At 38.6% G+C, this 20474-nt stretch overlaps 1 protein-coding gene across 2 annotated transcripts in view; it reads right to left on the reverse strand.

Annotated features, from left to right (window-relative positions):
• Positions 1 to 20474, reverse strand: part of SPEN (spen family transcriptional repressor) — a 91163-nt gene that overhangs the window by 37600 nt on the left and 33089 nt on the right. The window lies entirely within an intron of this gene.

Raw genomic sequence — 20474 nt, forward strand, 5'->3', positions numbered from 1 at the left:
TAAAAACAAAAACACTGCATGCATTTCATGCATCCTGTTACCTCGACCGTGGGACATTTTTGGTAGTCATAACTGTGGGTGGGGGTGAGGTTATTACTTCCATCTCGTGCACAGAGGCCAAAGATGCTGTTAAACATCCTACAGTGCATAGGGGAGCCCCACGAAAAAGGATTATCCATGAGCAGTGAATAGTCCAACACTGAAAACCCCTGCCTACATTCTTTAACTACTTTCCCTTTTTTTGAAAACCCAACATGCTAATTTTAAGCTCCAATTCAAACATGGGATCCTTTAAAGGAACTGTTCTTATTACTATTACTTCATAAAAATATTTGAATTCCAAAACTTACAGAAAAAAATGAAGAAAAAAAGGTCAATTTCTGAAAATTAGACTACTCAAGAAGCTGTCACTCAATTTTAGAAAACATGATAAAAAGAGAAACTGCTAACAGCTTTTTACAATATGTGCTTCATCATGTCAATAACAGAGTCACAATTCTTGTAGAAAAACTGTTTTCACGTAAATAATGGGTGAAATACACAACACTGCATCCCATATTCTAGTAAGGTTTACATCAATGGAAAATATTCTATTCATATTAAAATGGTTTCTTAGTTCAATAGCTTTCTTTACTCTCAACCTAGGGATTCAGGGTGGTAGTTTAGTATCACAATCAGATTTTTCCCCACCAAAGTACCATGTTCAGAAGAATTGGTAAAACTTCTACTTGAATAAAGAGCTTAATGGGGTATTTTGTTTTATAAACTTGAAGACATTTTATTTTTTTCAAGTTTATTTATTTGAGAGCTAGAGAGAGAGAGAGCAAGTGGGGGAGGAGCAGAGAGAGGGAAACAGAGAATCCCAAGCAGGGCTCAAGCTCAAGAACCGTGAGATCATAACCTGAGCCGAAACCAAGAGTTGGACACTACTAAGCGACCCAGGCGCCCAAGACATTTTAAATTTGCCTTTATGGGGCTCCTGGGTGGCTCAGTCAGTTAAAACATCTAACTTCAACTAAGGTCATGATCTCACAGTTTGTGAGCTTGAGCCCCACATCAAGCTCTGTGCTGAGCTCAGAGCCTGGAGCCTGCTTCAGATTCTGTGTCTCCCTCTCTTTCTGGCCCTTCCCCACTCACACTGTCTGTCAAAACAACAACAACAACAACAAAAAACCATTATGGAGATTTTTTTTTTTTTTTTTCAACGCTTTTATTTATTTTTGGGACAGAGAGAGACAGAGCATGAACGGGGGAGGGGCAGAGAGAGAGGGAGACACAGAATCGGAAACAGGCTCCAGGCTCCGAGCCATCAGCCCAGAGCCTGACGCGGGGCTTGAACTCACGGACCGCGAGATCGTGACCTGGCTGAAGTCGGACGCTTAACCGACTGCGCCACCCAGGCGCCCCCCATTATGGAGATATCTATATGTATATCTCTAAATCTACAATGGAATACTATTCAGTCTTTAAAAAGAAGCAAATCCTGCCATTTGTAATAACATTGGTGGGCCTAGAGGTCATTGTGCTGGGTGAAATAGGTCAGATAAAGACAAATACTGCATGGTATCACTTATGTGTGGAACTAAAGGAAAAAACCCATATAAACAGAGATGGTGGTTGCCAGGAGGGTGATGGAAGTGGAGAGAGGCTGGCAAAGAACACAAGCGTTCAGTTGTAAGATGAATAAGTTCTGAGGATCTGAAGTATAACCTGGTCACTATAGTATTGTGTAACTGAAACTTGCTGAGTAGAATGTAAGTGTTCTCACCGAAGGAAAAAAAAAAAGAGAGAGAGAAGGTAAATATGTGAGGTGATGGATGTGTTAATTAAGTCAAGTCAAATGTGGGGATCCTTTCACAAAGTACACATATATCAAATCACTTTATATACTTCAAATATACTACAATTTTATTTGTCACTTACAGCTCAATAAAGCTGAATAAGCACACATGTGAAAAAATAAACATTAAAAAAATAAAAAGTTTAAACTTGCCTTTAAAAACAATAGAACAGCAAAAAAAAAAATTAGATGCAAAAATGGGCACCTGTGAACTTGAATAGACATTTCTCCAAAGAAGATACACAAATGGCCAAAAAGCACATGAAAAGATGATACTCAACACGACTAATCATTAGAGACATTCAAATCAAACCACAATGAGATACTACTTCACACTCATTAGGATGACTATTATAAAAAAAACAATATAACTAGTGTTGACAAGGATGAAAAGAAATCAGAACCCTTATGCATTGCTGATGGGAAGGCAAAATGGTTACAGACACCATAAAAAAAACAGTATGGCAGTTCCTCAAAAGTGCAATTAGCATATGATTCAGCAATTCTACTTCCGGGTATATAGCCAAAAGAACTGGAAACAAGCAGGTTTACTGCAGTGGTGAAATGGGACCTGTAACATTTTCTGCGAGACTCATGAAGGAGAGTGGAAGTAACAAGACTTTTCAATATTAGAAACCAAGAATAGTAATTTTAGGTCATTTGCCAAAATATCAATTAATATACTACTTCCTACACTTTGACTTCTAGGGTCTAAAGTAAAAAAAAAAATTAGATCCCAAAGGTTACAAGTGGGGTATTTTTGAAGTATGACCGTATTCAAGTGGAGATCAAAGAAGCCCAACTGAAAGAACTGTGGAGTAACAGTGACAACTGGAGACTGAACCAAAGTTCTTTTTAAAAAGGGGCTGTTTTGGAGGTGCTTGGCTGGCTCAGTCAGTTCGAGCCCCACGATGGGTGCACAGATTACTTAAAAATAAAATCAGGGGTTAAAAAATAACATAACATAACATGAAATAAAATAAAATAAAATAAAATAAAATGAAATAAAATAAAATGAAATCAGGGGTGCCTGGCTGGCTTAGTCAGTTTAGCGAACGACTCTTGATTTTGGCTCAGGTCATGATCCCAGGGTGGGATTGAGCCCTGTGTCAGGCTTTGCACTGAGCATCGAGTCTGCTTAAGACTCTCTCCCTCTCCCCCTCTCCCCTGCTCATGCGCTCTCTCTCTGAAATAAAACATATACATATATATAAAAAGTTTTTTAAAACTTAAAATCTTTCGGGGCGCCTGGGTGGCGCAGTTGGTTAAGCATCCGACTTCAGCCAGGTCACGATCTCGCGGTCCGTGAGTTCGAGCCCTGCGTCAGGCTCTGGGCTGATGGCTCAGAGCCTGGAGCCTGTTTCCGATTCTGTGTCTCCCTCTCTCTCTGCCCCTCCCCCGTTCATGCTCTGTCTCTCTCTGTCCCAAAAATAAATAAACGTTGAAAAAAAAAATTAAAAAAAAAAACAAAAAAAAAACTTAAAATCTTTCAAGGGCACCTGGCTGGTTCTGTTGAGAGAGCATGTAACTCTTGATCTTGGGGTCATGCGTTCGAGCCCCACGGTGGGTGTAGAAATTACTTAAAAATAAAATCTTATAAATAAATAAATAAGCAATATGGCTGTTCTGAAGATTAGGATTTTGACTTTGGAGGAACTAAGGTGATTGGCAGTGGAAGGAATTACATGTAAAATTCCTTAAATAAGAACGGACTTAAAAAAAAAAGGATTGAAAAGAGGGACTCCAAGAGATACTTGTACACACACATTCAGAGCATGTTTATTTTTCAGAGAGAGACTGCATGCACACAAGCAGAAGAGGGGCAGAGAGAGAGGGAGACAGAGAATTGGAGCAGGCTCCAGGCTCCAAGCTGCCAGCACAGAGCCTGACAAAGGGCTGGAACCCACGAACCGTGACATCATGACCTGAGCCCAAGTTGAATGCTTAACTGACAGACACCCACACACCCCATAGCATGTTTAACAGCCAAAAAGTAGAAGGAAGCAACCAAAGTGTCCATCAAAAGAGGACTGGTTAAACAAAGGATAATATCAATATAAAACTGAACACTATTCAGCCTTTGAAAGGGAGGAACTTGAATGCTCATAGTTAAAGACTAGACGGAAACTATAACTCAAAAAAAGTTAACCTGAATGAACCTTGAGGACATTACGCTAAATGAAATTAGCCAGTCACAAAAGGACAAATCTTTTGTGATTCCACTCCCAGAAGATATCAAACATAGTCACGTTCATAGAGACAGGAAGTAGAATGGTGGCTACCAGGGGCTGGGGGAGGGAGAATTAGAAACTGCTGAAGGGATATGGAGTTTCAGTTTGGAAAGATAAAAAGGTTATGGAGATGGATGGTGGTGATGGTTGCACAACAATGTAAATGTGCGCTGAAACTACACACTTAAAAATGGCTAAAATGGGTGGGAGGGACATGCCTGTCTCAGTCAGTAGAGCATGACACCCTTGATCTAGGGGTCACAAGTCCAAGCCCCAGGCTGGGTGTAGAGATAGAAATTACTTAAAAAAAAAAAAAAAAGTTAGATGGTAAATATTATGTTATTTTGCCACACACACATACGACCTAAAAAGTAAAATACAAAGTGAATAGTTCTCTTTATGCCTTAGAAAAAGATGAGAGATTCCAAACCAGTCAATGAAACAGGATACCTGCTGCTTGCTGTCAATAAAGCTCTGCTAAATCAAAGGGTCTCACAACCTGGTTGATCCACGTAAAGTTCCTCAGAAATCATTTCAGAGGGATAAGTTAGCTCTAACTGGTGATTCTGCAACTACTGCAAAAGACATGGGGAAATCATTATGCGCTCAACTGTATCAATGATAAATTAAGCTCTTTAGAACCAAAGGTAATGAAAAGTTGTCTAAATTCTTTAAATATAGGATACTTACTGAGAAAAACTATTGATACATTAAAAAATGGAATTGTAGGGGTGCCTGAGTGGGTCAGTCAGTTAAGCGTCCAACTCTTTATTTCAGCTCAAGTCATGATCCCAGGATTGTGGGATGGAGCCCCATGTCGGGCTCCATGCTGACCACAAAGCTTGCTTGGGATTCTCTCTCTGTCTCTGCCTCTGTCCCCCTCTCGCTCTCTAAAATAAAATAAAAAATAAAATTCTTAAAAAAAAAAAAGTAAGTAAAATAAACTATTACTAAAAATCAGGTGACTTTACAAGGCCCTAAAATTCCCTAGTTAATTAAAAATTTTTAGATGATGGGGGTGCAGGGGCACCTGGGTGGCTCAGTCGGTTAAGCATCTGACTTCAGCTCAGGTCATGATCTCATGGTTAGTGAATTCGAGCCCTGCATCGGGCTCTGTGCTGACAGCTCGGAGCCTGGAGCCCGTTTTGGATTCTGTTTCCCTCTCTCTGCCCCTCCCTTGCTTGCACTTTGTCTCTCTCTCAAAAATAAACAAACATTAAAAAACAAAAGACTAGCTTGTCTTGAGGAAAAAAATGGGGGTGCCTGGGCGGCTCAGTCAGTTAAGTGTCTGACTTGATTTCAGCTCAGGTCACGGTCTTACCATTTGTGAGTTTGAGCCCCATATTGAGCTCTGCACTGACGGCATGGAGTGTGCTTGGGATCCTCTGTCTTCCTTGCTCTCTGTCCCTCCGCCTCCCCCCCCACTCTCTCTCAAAAATAAACAAACATTTAAAAAAAATTTTTTAAGATGATGGACTAGCAGATAGATACCTAGTCACAAGTGCTGACTACAATTTTATGTTCAGATTTAGGGGATGGAGGTATGGGGCCAATATATGATTAGATTCTGCTGCTACAGACAGATACTGCTACTAGTGGGTAAAGTAAAAACCTTATCTTTATACGTACTGTCACTGTGTCCAAAACACCTTGCCTCAGAATTACTTTTGGCTTAAATTCCTAAGAGCCTGGGCTCACAGAGTCATTACGTTCTTGGCAAACCCTTAGGAGTCAGAAAATCTGCTACTCAAGTAACTTAAAGCAAAAAGCAACAAAACATGCCTTATCCCTGAAAGTTATAAGGAGATATAACATGTCTGCCGAAGGAACAAGAAATCCTATATGGCAGCAAAGTCTTTGTACATCCATGGGATGACTTATTCAAGGGACAAACTGGAAGAAATCTAAACTGTCAATTATAACAAAGGGGATTTTTCTCATAGGCAGTATATAAAACAGATGTATTTCTTGTTTGAAAAACCAAAATGTTTCAAAACACATAAACCGAGAAAGCACACAGATTAAGTGAAACTGCAGTATTTTTTATTCCAAATGGTTACGTGCAACTGCTGTAGCCTTTACCAAACCCAGAAGTAAATTTGAACTTTGAGTTTTGCCTCTCTCCAACTGAACTTTGGTGCTAATTACATCTCTATCCTATCCAGAATAAAAAAGAAGTGCTATTTCTCACTTCTGAACTCTCTGTTAAGGCAGTTCTAGACCCAAGAGGTTAGAAGGGCACCTAATTCCCCAGCAGGAAGCCTAAAGCCATCTACTATTTGGTTTACTTACTTACTTACTTACTTATTAATGACTTCAAATTACGAAGAAACTCCAGCCTAAAGTCTTTCTGCTTAAACAACTCCTGCAGTTTCTTCCAGTGGAAACAAACTCAAAAGCTACAGTCCAAATGGCTCCAACAACCATGACACAGCACTATCAGGAGGCCAGTCTGCCCTCCCCTCCACCATGGAAAATGATGTTCAAAGAAGTACCAACTCCCCCAGTTTTGGTTATATAAATCATGTCTAGAAGCACACGGGTGTCTATTAAAGAGTCTTATTCTAATTCCAACACCCAAATTCCACTGTATGTTAATAGACACATTTTAAACCTGTATCAAAAAATATAAACATCACTTAAAAATTACTTTCAAAAGCTTACGGTGTTTTTTTTAATTATTAAAAAAAATTACTCTGATTAAAATGATTTCATTTTCTTCTTGGGGGATTAAACTATTTGGAGGTCTAGATATTAAACTTTTTCAAAAGCTAAAATATTCCCTTAGCCACCCTGGAAATCAACATGCATTTTTGCCCGACCAAAATGAAATCTGTTAAGGATGGAATCTGGAAGTAGTTCAGTCTGTATTTTAGGCTTACGAGTCCCAAGAACCTTTTCCATCAGTCCATAATTTCAAAGAGCACAGAGGCTCTTAGAATTAAAATAAAAAGAATGTATTCTATTTTTCTTTAAACATGACAAAAAGCACTAAACGGATGCAGATTACTTCGTGACACTGTAATCTGGATAGAGCCTGCTTCTACAACAGTGCTGTCCAATAAAATTTACTACAAACCAAAAATTTTAACTTTTAAGTAGTCACAATTTAAAAAGTAAAAAGAAACAGGGGAACTTTAATAATGTATTTTTTATTTAATGTAATATATACTCAAAATATTATTTCAACATGCAGTCAATGTAAAAATTACTAATACTTTTTTGGCTACATCTTCAAAATTCAGTGTATATTTTTTAATTTTTTTTTTTTAACGTTTATTTATTTTTGAGACAGAGAGAGACAGAGCATGAACAGGGGAGGGGCAGAGAGAGAGGGAGACACAGAATCGGAAGCAGGCTCCAGGCTCTGAGCCATCAGCCCAGAGCCCGATGCGGGGCTCGAACCCACGGACCGTGAGATCGTGACCTGAGCTGAAGTCGGAGGCTTAACCGACTGAGCCACCCAGGCGCCCCCAGTGTATATTTTTTAATAGTTCTACTGAGATATAATTTCACACCAGAAAAGTGAGCCATTTAAAAGTACACTACTAATGATTTTTAGTATATTTATGGAGTTAGGCAATCATCATGATGATGTAACTTTAGTACATTTGCATCACCCCAAAAAGACACCTCATTACTATTAGCAGTTACTCCCCATTCTCTTCCACCCCCCGCCGTAGGTAATCACTAATCTACTTTGTGTCTGTATAAGTTCACCTATTCTGGATGTTTCATATCAACAGAATCATATAGTATGCAGCCTTTTATATTGGCTTCTTTCACTTAGCATGTTTTTTGCAGTTTGTCCATGTTATAGCACAGATCAGTACCGGTGCAAAGACTAACCAAATTTCAAGTGCTCAAAGGCCACATGTGGCCAGTGGACAACACTGGGCAAACTAGTTCTAGAACCAAAAAGCTCCTCAATAAACAAGCATATCACCTGTTAAATAAGAGACCACGTTAAAGGCATGAGAATCCTTAAAGAGAAATGCCATTTATGATAGGCAACAAGTGAGAGATTAGTATTTTAAAATAATTGTTATAGTATATATGAAAACCATTATGAAAAACTAATGCCAAGGTATTTGATAAAGCCACAAGTATTTCTCATTATAATTCCAGATAGCTACAACAAATGGGCAAAGTGATTCTTAAAGGCATAAATTAACTACTTGTGAAAGTACATAATTAGCAGAAAAAGTGGAACTTAGTTCCAGGGTACCTACCGCTTACACTTTAAAAAACTACCTTCATTGATGATTTAAAACAAACAAAAATACCCACCATCCCTTGTTCAGAATTATACCAACAATTCTACACAAGTTGAAAAGTTTTTAGTTTAATGACATTAAGAAAACCTCAAATGGTTATTAAGTAATAAACCAAATTTAAACAAAAATGTGTAACCCAGGGCACCTGGGTGGCTCAGTCGGTTAAGCATCCGACTTCAGCTCAGGTCCTGATCTCACAGCTCGTGAGTTCAAGTCCCACACTGGGCTCTGTGCGGACAACTCAGACCCTGGAGCCTGCTTTGCATTCTGCGTCTCCCTCTCTCTCTCTGCCCCTCCCCCACTTGTGCCCTGTCTCTCTCAAAAATAAACATTTAAAAATAATAAAAAATAAAAATTTCTAACCCTATTTTACTGAGCTCTATATAATGTTTTCCCACCTGATTCTATGAATATATTTTACTACCCTCATGGTAGCATATATTTCTAATCTCTTCTGCACCAAGGAAAATTTTCAGAGTATGACTAAGATTTTTAAGAGAAACTAACTCTATTGTGCAAAGTTAATCTTAAAATATATTTCACTCATAATTTTGTTCATCTGGAAGAAAAAGTTCATTTACTGTACAAAGTGGATTTAGGAAGATGTTCTACAGAGGTCAATTTATACAATTTCTAGCAGCATAAACTCTAGTAGCATATAATTTAATAAATGATCACACAATTTAAATAAATTACCAGAGGGTACTCTTTCTCACAAGAGAAGTAATCACAAAACTACCCTCTATAAAGGCAATCTTTCACTTTATACTCTAAGACACAGATTTAAAAATATAATAGGGGAAGGTGCTTGTAATAAAATCTTGGCAAATTCTGAGCTTCAGAAAATGGTAATGTTTAATTTACTTTAAAATGAGATTAGCACATTTTCCTTTACATCTGTGATGGATGATCCCTTATTCAGGGCAGGGTGAAATTATACCAGGGTTTCTGAGAATGACCTCTAAATGTAAACAACCCCAAAAAAAGATAAAAGAGAAGAACACCAAAACTACTCCTTAACCATAAGTAAACTTTTACCATAAGTAAAAAAGATTAAGAGGTTTCAATATCATTCCAAAAGTCTGAAACATAAGCAAAGTTATGGAAATTTCCATTTTCTATATAGCCTTGGCATCCACAAAGACAAAAATAAACTTACTCTTTTATTTGAGGCTTTAATTTGTGGCTTAGTGACTTCTGGGTGTTCTCTGATGAGGAATTAGGCCATGTTTAATCGCTTAATTCCCTTATTTCTCAAAGAGGAAAGCTAAGTTCTTTATATGCGCAAAGTAGCTATGACACTAAAAATTTGCAATTTAAACGTAACATTTTTTTAAAGAGTTTGCTTCCAAGTCAAACAAAATTCTGCACAGTATTTTTAATTTTAAAATTTGTTGTTTAGGATTTTAATCTGAATTACTCTTTGTTAATTTTAAAGCAACATTTAAAAAGTTTACTTCAAGATTAAAATTCACAAGATATGGAGTCACAAGTTTACCCCCAAACCTATTTTCATTTCTTCCACCTAACAATCAAATTAATCAAAATAAACCCCAAGCACAACCCAAATGAAAAGAATGAAAAGGTGTAAGGGAGAGACAGTTCATCACTTAAAACAGACTAACTTAACTAAAAGCAAATTCCTGGGGAACTCTGGAAATTAAATAAATTTTGGGTAATATATTATGCTTTATCACCAAATGCAAACCACATCATTATTACCCAAGCAGTGGTATGGCAGATGCTGTTTGTCAAGCCCTGGCTTTTAAAGGGCAGAAGACAAAAAATTACAGTGAAAGCAAGGGAGAAAAAAGGCAAAGCACTGAAAACAGCAGCATTCACACCAGCTTCTAGTCTCAAGCTCCTTACTAGATCTGAAAGGCCTCCCCCTAGGAATGAACCGGCTTAACTGGCAGCCACTTCACAGCTTGCTCCTCCCTACTGCCTGCCCAGTCACAGCCCAGAAACTTCCGCAGTCCCCGCCCCACCCCCTGGGCTGAGGGCTGGGCAGAAACTCTGGCAAAATAAGGAAGCCTCTGGGAGGTGGCAAGCAGCCAACTCAAACTGGATGATTCCAGTTTAGGCTGGTCTGACTCAAAAACAAGCAGTTCTTAGCCTTCCTCACAACATTCAGGCACACTGACTGCCCAGGCAGCACACAATGAGCTCTCCTCATTTGCTCTCAGGGTTAAATCTACCCGGTTCTCATCTCCCTAGTAGCAGGGAATCTTAAGTGAAAGCAAGATTCTCAGTGCAGAGCAAATATGGATCAGCCTAGCACTTGTTTCCAAAACTGCCTATTCCATACAGAACCCTGACAACATCTATTACCTACGGAAAGCTCCTCTAAAATTTTTATACTTGACAAAAAGAGGAAAAGCCATAAAGGAAATCAATCTATTTATAGATCTCCACAATGGAAGTTAAGCCCATCAAAGCAATCAGGAAGCAAACACCTCCATTTTCCATATTATGCATTAAAAAGGCTTGGCTAGTAAGCGCCTGGGTGGCTCAGTCTGTTAAGCAGCCAACTTTGGCTCAGGTCATGATCTCACAGTTCACGAGTTCGAGCCCAACATCGGGCTCTGTGCTGACAGCTCAGAGCCTGGAGCCTGCTTCAGATTCTGGGTTTCCCTCTCTCTCTGCCACTCCCCCACTCACGCTCTGTTTCTCTCCAATCAATCAGTCAGTCAATCAATAAGATTAAAAAAAAAGGCCTGGCTAGCTAATATGACCCCAAAAGACAGAAGATTGTGTGTAGCTTATTTCCCCAAAAAACAAACTATACCGCAGCTTAGAAAGGAATGTGCTTCAAAAATGTGGGCTCTTCAACTGATGCTGGGAATGGAAAAAGATACAATAATACACACACACACACACACACACACACACACACTCACTGGGGTTTACTCTCCAATGCACACACTGGTAAACATTTATTCCATGCTGCTCAATAGCCCCAAAATGGCATTAAAGAGGGAATGACCAAATGTTGGTTCTTGTGGACAGTAGTGGTATTTAATGGAGCCACTCAAAATATGGGGAGACTTTATGTATATTTTTTTTAATATTTACTTATTTTGAGAGAGAGAGAGAGAGAGAGAAAGTGAGTGCGCTCGAGTTAGGGAGGGGCAGACAGAGAGAGAGAGAGAAAAAGAGAATCCCAAGCAGATTCAGCACTGTCAGCACAAAGCCCAACTCGGGGCTCGATCTCACAAATCATGAGATGACCAAGAGTTGGACACTTAACCGACTGAGTCACCCAGGGGCCCCTATGTGTATTTGAAATCTAGTAATTTTCTCCAGGATTGCAGACACACTAATATGCTTGCTGTCCTTTCCCACCCCCAACCCTTCTCCCTCCAAAATTGGTAACTTTTTAAAGAACTTAAAAACCTGTCATCTATACTTCTTCATTTTAGTAATAAAGAAACAATTTTTTCTATGGAAAAAAAAAAGAACGTAGATACCGTTATCTCAAGGAGAATAGTTAATCATAAAGTCAATGAAACCACTAGATGGCTTTTATTTAATTTCATCACAAGTAAGAATTCAAAATTTTGGGGCACCTGGGTGGCTCAGTCAGTTAAGCATCCGATGTCCCCTCGGGTCATGATCTCAGGGTTCATGGGTTCGAGCCCTGCATCAGGCTCTGGGCTGACAGCTCAGAGCCTGGAGCCTACTTCAGATTTTGTGTCTCCCTCTCTCTCTGCCCCTCCCCTGCTCATGCTCTGTCTCTCAAAAATGAGTAAAAGCGTTAAAAAAAATTTTTTTTAGAGTTGAAGATTTCAAGATAAAAACTGTATTATTGGAAATAGGCAACGAATACGTTTCATTTACAATACTGACTTTCAGCAAAACATTCTCCCTTTTGAAATCTAAAGTAATTTCAGCTGTCTAAAAAAGTAAAGGGGGCACCTGGGTGGCTGAGTCAGTTAAGTGTCCGACTTCAGCTCAGGTCACGATCTCACAGTTCTTGAGTTGAGCCCCATGTCGGGCTCGTGCTAACAGCTCAGAGTCTGGAGAGAGGGCGGGGGGAGAGGGAGAGAGAGAGAAAGTGTGTGTGTCTCTGCCCCTCCCCCGATCTCTCTCTCAAAAAGAGAAACATTAACGAAGAAATTTTTTTAAATAAAAAAAAACAGTAAAAATGAGGCATAAGTACAAAATAAACAGGCCAAGAATGGTTGTGAAATCCATAAATAAATCAGCTATTTAAAATGCCTTAAAATGGAGGGTGCCTGGGTGGCTCAGTCTGTTAAACATCTGATTCTTGGTTTCAGCTTAGGTCATGATCTCATGGTTCATGAGACTGAGTCCCACGTCAGGTCCTGTGTGGACAGCATGGAGCCTGCTTGGAGTTCCCTCTCCCTCTGCTGTCTCCTGCTCCACATTCATATTCTCTCTCTCTCTCTCTCTCTCTCTCTCTCTCTCTCTCAAATACACTTTAAAAGAAATGCGTTACAATGGTGTTAGGTTTAAAATAAGCATGCAAATATTTTCATTTTATATGAAAGGGACAAAAAATAAAGATCTCTCCTGAGAATATTTATTATCCTTGACTTTGGCTTCATAAAGGCTTAAACCTTTACTGTCCCTCCTTGAAAGTCCTATGAATTCTCCCAAAACATACACTTCACTTGTTATCCTCAAATCAATATACATCTGAATTGTCTATTTTCACATTTTAGCTAGCATAATTTATGTTTCAATGGTTTCTGTGCATGGGTATGTTCTCTTTACACAAAGAACAACAACAACAAAAATCTCATTTCAATTTAAGCAACTCATCTCAAACTGACAGGTACAAACATCAAAGAGGAGAAAGGTTGGTATTATGCAATAAAATCAACTTCATTTCTGCTCTCACTTCAATCCTACGCAGCTACAAACAGAAGAGTTGGAGGGAAATATCATGGTTTCTAAACACCAGTTTCCCAAATACAGTTTGATTTGTTGTGTCACTTTTTCCTGAGATTAACACAAACTATTTTGGCCCTCCTAAATACATCTGAGAATGAGGAATCAGCGCAACAAAACCAAATTTTATCTCCAAATAAATCCAGAAGTTATCTGCCTATTCATTATTATAGATAAGAGATCACTTTTGATGGTAAAAATTAAACAAATGTGTCTCTAAGATTAAACATTACAACAAACACCAACAAACTATTAATTCCTTTAGCACTTAAAAAAACTGGTTTTTAGGGTGCATGGCTAGCCCAGTTGATCTTGTGGTGGTGAGCTCAAGTCCCACAATTGGGTGCAGAGATTACTTAAAGATAAATTCTTTAGAGGCACCTGGGTGACTTAGTGGGTTAAGTGTCAGACTCTTGGTTTCAGCTCAGGTCATGAACTCACAGTTCATGAGTTCCAGCCCTCTGTCAGGCTTTGCACGGAAAGCACAGAGCCTGCTTGGGATTCTCTCTCCCTCTTGGCCTGGGTGGCTCATGATCTCACAGTTCATGAGTTCCAGCCCCACAGAACCCACTTTGGGTCCTCTGTCCCCCCCCACCCTGCCCCTCCCCTACTCTCTTTCTCATCTCTCCCCCTCCCAAAATAAGCATTAAAAATAAATTTAAAAAAATAAATTAAAATTTTTAAAAAGCATAAAAAAATAAAACCTTAAAAAAAACGAAAGTGACTTTTATTTTGTGTATATATATTAAAACCACTGCCATAACTGACAATTTCCAGCACATTATATATCATAGTAAATTGTATAGGCAGGTAATAAAATGAGTGTTCCTTCCCCAAATCAACATTCCAAATAAACATACTTGTAAAATAAGAGAAATGAAAAATACACGGTCACTATTAATCCCAATGGCTTCCCTCTCACATAATCAGCTTCGTCCATATTCTTTCACAAGCCTGCAAGATGACAGTAATTTTGGAAATTTTTCTACACAAACTTGAAAGAAAATTCTCTCTCCCTACTTAACAACCACCAGCCTCCTCATTAAATCACAGACAAAAGGGTATTTGAATAAAACTCCCCCTTGGGGCACCTGGATGGCTCAGTCGATTGAGCATCCATCCGACTTCGGCTCAGGTCATGATCTCACCGTTCGGGAGTTCAAGCCCTGCTTCGGGCTCTGTGCTGACAGCTCAGGGCCTGGAGCCCGCTTCAGATTCTGTGTCTCCCTCTTTCTCTGCCCCTCCCTCGCTTGCACTCGGTCTCTCTGTATCTCTCTCAAAAATAAATAAACATTAAAAAAAATTTTTTTAACTCCCCCTCTAGTAAACTGTAATCTATAACGTCTTGACCGTTCACAAAATGACTAGCAGAATTGGTCTTTATAGAATAAAAAGCTCTTTAGCACTTTTAACTGTATCTGTTGTAAAAATCCAGAATGTGTTCAATATTCTAATTACTGTTAAAATATACTTCAGGAAAAATAATCTTAAATTGTCTACCATTAGAAATGAGTAGGGTTATGACAACTTTGATATAATTTACTCAAAAATATAAAAGAGGAGCGTCTGAGTGGCTCAGTTGGTTGAATGTATAACTCTTGATTTCGGCTCAGGTCATGATCCCAGGGTCGTGGGATTGAGCCCCACATCAGGCTCTGTGCTGAGAGTGGAGCCTGCTTGATTCCCTCCCTCCCTCCCTCTCTCTCTCCCTCCCCTCCCCCCCATGCCCCTCTCCCCAGCTCACGTGCACACTCTCTCTAAAATAAATAAAATTTTAAAACATATATATGTAAAAGAAATATAAAAGTGAGGTCTACAAATAATACTAGCCAAAGAAGAAGTTTCATTTCCCTTTCAATAAGAAGTAAATCATTTCAATTGCAAAGGTAAGACATTAGACAAGATAGGGGCTTTAGCATAAATCACACCATATCTTAATACAGCATCACAGCTGAAGAGTCTGATTGCTCCAAAATTTTTAAAAATATTTACTTATTTTTGAGAGAGAGAGAGAGAGAAGCAGAGAGAGAGAGGGAAAGAGAATCCCAAGCAGGCTCTGCACTGTCAGCATAGAGCCTGACGTGGGGCTCCAATTCATGAACTGCGAGATCATGACCTGAGCCAAAATCAAGAGCCAGATACTTAACTGACTGAGCCACCCAGGCTCCCCTAAGTTCTTTTATTTTTAAGTTTATTTACTTATTTTGAGAGAGAGAGAGAGAGAGAGAGAGCGCGCGCGCGCGAACACGAGAGAACGAGTAGGGGAGGGATAGACAGAGAGGGAGAGAAAGAATCCCAAGCAGGCTCCGCACTGTCAGCACAGAGCCTGACAAGGTCTCAAGACTGTGACATCATGACCTGAGGCAAAACCAAGAGTTGGACACTTAACCCACTGAGCCACCCATGGCTGTTCTAAGTTCTATAGGCTTTTCTCGTTACTTTAAATAAACACCACAAATGTCAGTTTTCCTGATCTAGAATGTAAGAAAAAAAAGAGTATCTCTCTCTGTCTTCCCCTTTGCTGTCCCCAAGCTTCTTCCTTAAATCTTCCAACTATGGGGGCACCTGGCTGGCTCAGTTAGTAGAGCATGTGACTCATGATCTCAGAGTCGTTGATCTCAGGGTTGTGAGTTCAAATCCCACAGTAGACATGGAGCCTACTTAAAAAAAAAAAATCTTCCAACTATGACAACATAAAAAAATTCTAGTAATGTAATAACTATACCAAAAAAAAAAAAAACCCATGAAATTTCACAGGTATTTTCTAAATCAACTTATTCTAATTTTAAAACTCTATATAGGTAAAAAAGCTTGCCGTATATTCAGATTTACTCAAACAGGTAACTAAGCACAATTTAACGCCACATGGCTTACCAAAAGCCACAAAGAGAAAAGAGACAATGAGATGTTATCTGCTAGTTATTTTCATGCAGTTTTCTTTGCTTACTACTATATTCATTTTCTTTCCACCTAAATACCTATTTTTGTGACTAAAAAGAATTAAAATCTGTAGTTACTGGACATATTTAGAAAGACAAACCAACAGAGTTCAGAAGAACAAAAAGGCAAAGGTTGACCAGAGCCCAAAAAGCTTTTAAGGGAGAGGATGGGGCTGCCTTTGGAAAGTTGAAAAGATGCACCTAGCCATACACCCAGATTAATAAAATTTTACATGTTAGCTCTTAATTAGACACATACATAGTTTTTGTTTTGTATTAGCCATTGCAAATGCTTAATCTAAACTAGTTCTATTCTTGGGCACCTAGCTGGCTCAATCAGAAGAGCATGCAACTCCTGATCTCAGGGTCAAGAGTTGAGCCCCATGCTGGGTACAGAGATTTCTAAAAATAGATAGACAGACAGAGAGAGAGAGAGAGAGAGAGAGAGAGAGAGAGAGAGAGAGATAGAAGCTAGCACGCAAGCTTTGATAATATATAAATAAAATAAACTAGTTTTATTCTTGGGGCTCCATACAAACCATCTTATTCTATAGATCTGGTGCACAACACAATATTTGTTAAATAGATGGCTGAATGTAAATTCAAAAGTTAACTTTATACTAAAAAGAGATTTAGAGAAGTAATCTATTGAATAGGAGGGAATGGAATAAGAAAATGTTTCAGATTATCCAAATCTCAACTCTCTCCTTTTACCCTTTTCATCCATTTCCCCCTCATTCATTCAGTAAACTTCTGTAAGGTGTAAAATCAACAACTAACTGCCAGGATACCCTTTCAGCAATCTGGTGAAGTCTATATACCACTTTTCAAATAGTGTTTCTAAATACATGAAGTAAAGTAAATAGGAATAAAAGGGAAAACAATTATATTGACATGGTTATTAAAAGATTTAAGTTTTGTGGTATAGTAATGTCTTCACTGACATTAAATTACAATACTTAACATTGAGTTTAATAACTGCTTCCCAGTAATGATGACTAGAAGCCCAATTCTGAGATACCTGCAGAATTACCTGTGGATTTATACTGGTAACAAAGTAACTCATACTGTTAGTACCACTGGTTTTTGATGCCTATTTTCATAATGGGAGGCAATACTTAATTTCAGTTATATGTTACTAGTAAGTGAAAAGATGTCATTTTCCTGATCCAAGTTCAGGGACCCTAAGCTAGGCCAATCATCTTTGGTTGTGATTGAAGTAAACAACTGGGAAACAAAGGACAATCAAAACCTACTTTAAGGGGCACCTGGGTGGTTCAGTCAATTAAGCATCTGTCTCTTGGTTTCAGCTCCGGTCATGATCTCACAATTCATGAGATCAAGCCTCACATGTGGTTCTGTGCTGACAGTGCTGAACCTGCTTGGGATTCTCTCTCTCCCTCTCTCTGCCCCTCCCCAACTCATGCTTGCTCTCTCTCTCTCTCAAAAATAAACAAACATAAAAAAAAAAACCAAAACTTTAAGATTATTGGGAAAGTTTATGAACTAATTTAAGTTCCATAAATTCTTCTTCAATTCCCTTAACCTATATTAAAGAAAATTCATTAACATGATAGGAAAAAGAAACTATAGAAATAAAGTATGTTCAAGTTCAATTAGGACTTTGAAAATAAATGCTTTTGTGGAATTTACATATTTAAAATTTTCTGCTGGAAAGAACAGTGACTTCCTAAACCATGACAGAGAAAGAGACAGAGCATCATAGGGCTGCACATAGGGAAGTTCTTTTTTAATTAAAAAAATTTTTTTTCAATTTTTAATTTTTTTTTTTTTTTTTTTTTTTTTTGAGAGAGAGAGACAGAGAGAGAGAGAGCGCGAGCAGGGTAGGGGCAGAGAGAGGGAGGCACAAAAACCAAAGCAGGCTCCAGGCTCTGAGCTGTCAGCACAGAGCCCAATGCGGGGCTTGAACTCACAAACTGAGATCATGACCTGAGCCAAAGTTGGACACACTGACTGAGCCACCCAGGTGTTCCCACATGGAAGTTTTTATACCGTTAAGTCCCAGTTCTCACCAGTTAAATACTGATAACAGTTATGCAGAAACTGTAGGTGTGTCATTCATAAAGACTTCACAACCAAACTGCTATTAATCCCATGTTTACTCATTTGAAATGCACTGCTAGGAATCTGTTCACCAAAGTTCTAATAATTAAGGGGGATGGAGAGTGATTAACTTCCCATGTCATGCAGACAGAATACAAGCTTGTTTCTATAGCTAGAACTGAACTATATTTTATCTACTACAAAATGTTAATCTTAAACATTTTTAAAGACCTTGGAAGGTCATAGTTTCACAGTCATAAAGTTTTAAAGATTAGAAAAAAGAACTTATTTCTTCCAAAAGGAAATTGAACATTGTGAATCTATATAACATCTCAAAATACTGCACTCTGAAGTCAACATAATAAAGGAGAAGAGGGCATTTGATAAAAAGGAGGCTGAAGCCAGGGATAAGAGATATGCTCTGCACACCAAAAGACTATTTCCCACACTTGTTTCAATCACAGTATCAAATCTTTTAGCTATTTACAACAATTTTGCTTTATCCTGTGTTAACTAAGAACTGTAACCAAGTATTTCAACTATTTATTGAACATGTACTTTGAGACAGACAATAGACTAGGCTCTGTGGTGTGCACAAAGGAAGACCTGGTCCTGTTCTCACAGGATAGCATCAAAAGGTCCATCACTGAGTCCCATCTCCAAAAAATTCATTCTGTTTTTCCACAAATCAACATAATCTGATTCTTACTATGTCTCTCCTGCTTGTCCCAACTTAGGCATTCTCAGAGTCCAAGTTTTCCTTTTCCAAACTACTGAAATAGGCTCCTAACTGCAGTCTCTGCCTTTCCTATTCTAAGTCACCAAATGCCCTTCTAAAGCACAGACCTCAACAAACTATCTCCCTTCTCAAAATCTTTCAACCACTCATCTCTGCATGAAGAATCAAACCCAAATTCATTATCATGGCTAAGTCACTCTAAATTATTTGCTGTTTGTAAAACATTCTTCCACCACTTGTACCTCTTCAGGTTGTTCCTTCAGCCCACAATGTTCCCTGTCTAGCCTAAAACTCACCTCTCCTCTTGTTAAAATCCTACACATCCCTCATATCCCTAAATCATAAAAACTTCCATCCCCAAGTATCAATCAGGCAGGTGACAGAGGAGGAAATATCTTCTACTGATTGTAATTTAGTACCCCTGCAGATTTTCTAAGCTCATCCTGCCTTTGTGGCAGTTATCTTTCTGACTGTAAATATTCAGAAGCATATAACTGCTCCTTTTGCTTATATGAACAGGAATTAACTTCACCAAATTGATCAGATGACTTTTGGGTTCAAGCTTTTGAGCCTACAATGCTAAGGGTTAGATACCAAACCACTATCACTCCCACTAAGTACAATCCTGAAGGCACTAAATGATGTTTCATTTTGACCCAATAAAATGCCATGGCATCCCTTTAATGAGATAGGTTTATGGAAAATGACTAAAACCTAAACACTTTAATTCCATGTAGGAGAAAGTGGGACATGACAAGACTTTATAATCAGCTTATAGAACTTGAATGAATCTCACGGCACCTGGGTGGCTCAGTCGGCTGAGTGTCTGACTTGAGCTCAGGTCATGACCTCACTCACAGTTAATGAGTTTGAGCCCCACACTGGGCTCGCTGCTGTCAGCAGAGCCCATTTGAGATCTTCTGTCCTCTTCTCTCTGCCCTTCTCCTGCTTGCACTCTCTCAAAAATAAACAGTAAAAAAAAAAAAAAAAAAAAAAAAAAGAATTCAAATGAATCTAGTCAATCATTTACCTCAACAATATACCAAAAATAAAATCAAGAGAAGTTAAGGGTTTTCTTTTTCTTTTTGATGTTTATTTGAGAGAGAACAAGAGAACAAGAACGCAACCAAGAGCAGGGGAGGGGCATGGTGAGAGAGAAAGAGAGACAATGAGCTCAAACTCACAAACCATGAGATCATGACCTGAGCTGACACCATAGTCAGACAGACGCTTAACTGACTGAGCCATCCAGGCACCCCAGTTAAGGGTTTTCATCCATGTGAGAGCTGAAAGATAAGGGTTTTCATCCTTGACAGAGGCTGCAAATGTGGAGCCAGAACCTAATTTTCCCCAATTACATGATCATTTACTTTTCTTAAATTAATTCTAAGCAGGCAATACTAAAAGAGAAATAATTAATCTGGGCATTTTAATCAGGTCAAAAAATTCGTATCCTGTAAATTTAAA

This window comes from Lynx rufus, unplaced genomic scaffold, assembly GCF_022079265.1.
Source record: "Lynx rufus isolate CCGP_SWC_20201006 ecotype Redwood Valley unplaced genomic scaffold, mLynRuf1.p SCAF_2, whole genome shotgun sequence".
NCBI classification, from domain to species: Eukaryota; Metazoa; Chordata; class Mammalia; order Carnivora; family Felidae; genus Lynx; species Lynx rufus.